Here is a 5,491-nt window from a genome sequence, read left to right as displayed (position 1 = left end):
ACATTCCCAATGAGGATGTCAATAACTCCGCTCCCATACTCATTGAAAGCCGACAAACTGATCATGCACATGTCTCTTAAACTGTGGGGGAGACACATGAAATTCCCCACCACAATCTAGCCAACTTCGAGCCTTGGCTCGGATATGCCACTGAAGGGCAAGCAGTTGGTGGTATACCCCTGCAAAACACTTTGGAGGGCCCTCAGTATCACCCCCAGCTACACCTCTTGCATTCCACAACAAGTAAAAACCCGCATGCTATGGCAGAAATGGAAAAGTTGGATCATCTAGAGGAAAGGCTCAGGGCCATTGAAAGAGGTGAAGATTATGCCTTTGCTAACCTAGGAGAGTTGTTCCTAGTACCCATTATCATCACTCCTCCCAAGTTCAAGGTGCTGGACTTTGACAAGTACAAGGGGACTACTTGCCCCAAGAACCATCTAAAGATGTATTGTCGGAAGATGGGGGCATACATAAAAGATGAGGAATTGCTGATACATTCCTTCCAAGAAAGTCTTACTGGGGTAGCTGTTACCTGGTACACTAACTTGGAACCTTCCCGAGCCCATGCTTGGAAGGACCTAATGGTTGCCTTCGTTAGGCAGTGTCAGTATAATGGCTTCGGATAGGATGCAATTACAGAACATGTGCAAAAAAAGGGGGCACAGATCTTTCAAAGAATACGCCCAAAGTTGGAGGGATCTGGCAGCCCAAGTGGCACCCCCAATGATGGAAAGGGAGATGATAATCGTGATGGTACACACATTACCAGTATTCTACTATGAAAATGGTGGTTTACACACCTTCCAACTTTGCGGATATGGTCTTCGCCGGCAAAAGGATCGAAGTGGGTCTGAAAAGAGGCAAATTTGGTCATCCTGCTTTGATAAAAACTGGGGCAAATGAAGAGGATGAGAATGAGGGAGAAACCCATGCTGTGGCTGCCATTCCTATATAGCCAAGTTTCCCACCAACCCAACAATGTCATTACTCAGCCAATAACAACCCATCTCCTTACCTATCACCCAGTTATCCACAAAGGCCATCCCTAAATCAAACCACAGAACCCACCTACCACACGACCAATGCTAAACACCACCTTTAGCACAAACCAAAACACCAACCAAGAAATGAGTTTTGCAGCGAAACAAAACCTATAGAATTCACCCCAATTCCGGTGTCCTATGCTGACTTGCTCCCATGTCCACTCGATAATGTAATGGTAGCCATAACCCCTGCTAGGTTTCCTCAACCTCCATTTTTCCGAGGATACGACTCGAACGCAACGCGTGCTTGTCATGGAGAAGCCCCGGGGCATTCCATTGAGCACTGTATGACCTCAAAGCGTAAGGTGCAAGGTCCAATTGATGCGGGCTGGCTGAAATTTGAGGAGAATCGCGTGTAAATCTTAACATTGACAAGCGACACCACACATGGGGCAATTTTGAAAGTTGTTGTTGGATGTCTCTAATGACTCATCAGGATTTTCAAGTTTATGCCACAGTTACAACGCCAAATAAATGGATAAATTTGACATCTTTGTCCCTCATCCTCTCATAATTACATCTCTGCTTCCACTGGAATATGGGTGCGAGCCATTGATTTGTTTGCTCAAAATGACCTGCGTTCCTGAGTGTTGACTTCCATGACCGTTCAATCAGAGATTACTCGTCTTGCACGTTGGTGGGGGTGTCGTAAAACAACGAGTAAAGTTGAAAACAAATAAGTTTCAAAATAAAAAAAGGGGTTCAAAAAGAAAAAAAAACATTGGATTTACTGTGTTTTCAAGACGTTCATGTGACCTCATTTTATCATTCCGGAAAGTTTGTCTTTTTAGAGTGAAGTGAGTTATCAAGAATAGGGTTGGACAAATGGCCTCAGTTATCTTAAGAACGGGGGGTTGATGTGCCATCATTTTCTTCTATTTTCTAAACCCTTTTTGCACCATTTTAATTACTGATTGGTCTTAATTGTCAATTAATCAGGCAGTTTTATTATTTCGGCTCATTTAGCTAATTTGATGTTTTTAATCTAATTTTAGGAATTAATGAAACATTGGGCTTAATCCGGATTTTGGTTATGGACTTGAAGAGGGCAAATAAAGCAGCGCTTACCTTAGTTAATTTCTAATTACGAAATTTCGCAATTTTATTTTATGTTGTTCAGTGTTTATTTCGTTTTGGGCCAGAGTATTGTAATAGGGCCCAGTGACTTTGAGTGACTCTTTTTAAATAGCAGCCTTGGGATTCGTGCCAGGCTATTCTGTTATGCTATTCATTATTCAGAGCTTTTGTTTTAGGGTTTTACGTCTTCTGCTTTGATGCTACTGCTCACGTAATGCAATTTTACGTTTTCTGCTTCTAATTACAATTTCGTTCTTGCTTCTTCTTCTACTCTCATTTACGTTTTTGTTTCATTTACATTTCTGTTCATTTACGTTTCTGTTCATTTACATTTTTGTTCATTTACGTTACTGCTTCATGTTTCATTTGCGGTTTCTGTTTGAATCCATAGAAGGCTAGATTTTCTGGTGTTGTTTCCTTTTGAGGACGAAGCCCAACTCTCTTTGAGGTTTCACTTGTAATGTGGTTTCCTGGCAGTTTTCCCTTCACCAGTTATTCCAAATTCGTGAACATTAATCAGTGCACGCTTCGTGTTCGATTAATTGCCTCTGAGCCTAACTTGCGTTCATGCTTAATGGACGAAGGGCTAACTGGTGTATGTGGTGCCTAATCACGTATTGAAAACCCTAAGTTGATTTTCGCTTAGTAAATTGAAATAGGGTTGGATTAAGTGGTTGACTGTTAGGGACAAATTCTCCATAACCCAGGATAAGAAAATGGCTTCTGAATCAGAGGAAACAACCCGTTTTTAATATTAGTAGTTTCGTATTCCAGTTTACTTGTTCTGCTCTTTAATCACAAAACAAACAAACTCCCCCAATCGTTACTGTTACTGCAAGTATATTATGAACATTTGGTTTATCACTGCTCGTTGGGAAACGACCTAGAATCACTTCCTAGTTATTGCATTTTCATGTTTATTTGATTCGGGTATGGCCTCGATCAAATTTGGCGTCGTTGCCGGGCAGTAGTGTCCAAAGGTTCATAATAGCTAGCTAGTGTTGTGTGTTTAATCCTTTCGTGTTTTATGTTTAATTGTTAGTATTGTGTTAGTGTTGTTTAGTGTCCTGGTATTTTGTTTAATGTGTGTTCTGTTTCAGTTTTCCCATTAAGCGTTTCCCCTGTTTCAGTTTTCCCATTAAGCGTTTCCCCTATTTCAGTTTTGGGTGTTTTGCTGTGAATAGTGTTTTGCGACGGACTTAGCGACCATTTCTGCTTGCAGCAAACCAGAGTAGTAGTAGAAATCCCTTAGCGACGGATTTTAGCGACCACCCATGCTGAATTATTTGTGATTTTTAGTTTTAGTAGCTAGGGTTGTTATTTTTGGCTGAATTTTTTGTGGTAACTTCTTTTAACCTATATTTTGTGGGAAAAATAGCTAGAGCCTATAGTTTGGTATGATTTGAAAGTTCCAAAAAAGTAGCAAATTTTGTGTTTGTCGAAACTTCAAACAGCCATAACTTTTGCTCCGGTTATCAGAATCGCAATTATTATATATGTATTTGGGGTAGAAAAAAATTTCCTACGCTGTGGCAGCCTGCCATAGGCCGGCTGAGGTCTCCATCATCCAAAAAAAGCGATTCTGTCAAAAGTTTTTTATTTTTCAAGTTTTATTCACTTATTTTTCTTAACCTACCAATTTTAGTTTTCATAGTTAGACTTTGAATTTTTGTCTGAAATTTTTGTGCTATCTTCTCATCATTTTATAAGGTTGCTCACAAAATTTCAAGTCATTTGGATATCATTTGAGGGTAGCTGTAGTTCAAACCTACACCTTTATTTACATGACAAGGCAACTAGTTGTGTGCATGCTGAATGTAGTGTATGACTAGAGGCAATCCATCTGACTTACAACCTTTTGATCCTGAGATATATAGGACATTTCACAGATTAGTTAGGCATCATTTTATACCTTTTGATCATTCTGAGCATTCCATTACTGGTGAATCTGTGCATTCTGTTATTGGTGATTTTGAACATCCTGATCTTGAGCATTATAATTTTGAGCACTCTGATTCTGAGCATTCTGATTTTGCACATTCTGAGAACATGGCACAACCTCCACCCCGTGAGAGGACTCTAAGGGAAATGGCTGTACCTGATTTCACCTACGAAAGCTTGTGCATCCAATACCCTGATGAGGATGTCCCATATGTTCTTAAAACTGGACTGATTCATTTGCTTCCAAAGTTTCATGGCCTTGCAGGTGAAGACCCGCACAAACATTTGAAAGAATTTCACATTGTCTGCTCCACCATGAAACCCCCAGATGTCCAAGAGGATCACATATTTCTGAAGGCTTTTCCTCATTCATTAGAGGGAGTGGCAAAGGACTGGCTGTATTACCTTGCTCCAAGGTCCATCACGAGTTGGGATGACCTTAAGAGAGTATTCTTAGAAAAAAATTTCCCTGCTTCCAGGACCACAGCCATCAGGAAGGATATCTCAGGTATTAGACAACTTAGTGGAGAGAGCCTGTATGAGTACTGGGAGAGATTTAAGAAACTATGTGCCAGTTGCCCCCACCATCAAATTTCAGAGCAGCTTCTCCAATATTTTTATGAAGGACTCAGTAATATGGAGAGAAGTATGATAGATGCTGCCAGTGGTGGAGCCCTTGGAGACATGACCCCTGCTGAAGCCAGAAATTTAATTGAGAAGATGGCTTCCAATTCCCAGCAGTTTAGCACCAGAAATGATGCCATAGTCATAAGAGGAGTGCATGAGGTAGCTACAAACCCATCTGCATCATCTGAAACTAAAAAGCTTGAAGGCAAACTGGATGCATTGGTTAACTTGGTAACCTAGCTGGCCTTGAATCAGAAATCTGTACCTGTCGCAAAGGTTTGTGGTTTGTGCTCCTCTGCTGACCACCATACAAACCTTTGCCCTTCCATGCAGCAACCTGGAGCAATTGAGCAGCCTGAAGCTTATGCTGCAAATATTTACAATAGACTTCCTCAACCTCAGCAGCAAAATCAACCACAGCAGAATAATTATGACCTCTCCAGCAACAGATACAACCCTGGATGGAGGAATCACCCTAATCTCAGATGGTCCAGCCCTCAGCAACAACAACAGCAGCCTGCTCTTTCCTTCCAAAATGCTGCTGGCCTAAGCAGACCATACATTCCTCCACCAATCCAACAACAGCAACAACCCCAAAAACAACCAACAGTTGAGACCCCTCCACAACCTTCCCTCGAAGAACTTGTGAGGCAAATGACTATGCAGAACATGTAGTTTCAGCAAGAGACCAGAGCCTCCATTCAGAGCTTAACCAATCAAATAGGACAATTGGCTACCCAATTGAATCAACAACAGTCCCAGAATTCTGACAAGCTGCCTTCTCAAGCTGTCCAAAATCC

General features: G+C 41.2%; 1 non-coding gene across 1 annotated transcript; it reads right to left on the bottom strand.

The window, feature by feature from the left end:
• Positions 1-4,550: 4,550 nt before the first annotated feature.
• Positions 4,551-4,657, bottom strand: LOC113000247 (small nucleolar RNA R71). The gene has a single exon (XR_003265538.1). It is a non-coding gene; the product is annotated as a small nucleolar RNA R71 (small nucleolar RNA).
• Between the last annotated feature and the right edge of the window lie 834 nt (positions 4,658-5,491).

The sequence above is a fragment of the Glycine max genome, chromosome 18 (genome assembly GCF_000004515.6).
Source record: "Glycine max cultivar Williams 82 chromosome 18, Glycine_max_v4.0, whole genome shotgun sequence".
NCBI lineage: Eukaryota > Viridiplantae > Streptophyta > Magnoliopsida > Fabales > Fabaceae > Glycine > Glycine max.
The sequence above is the reverse complement of the archived record's forward strand: the minus strand, read 5'-3'. Positions and strand labels throughout refer to the sequence as shown.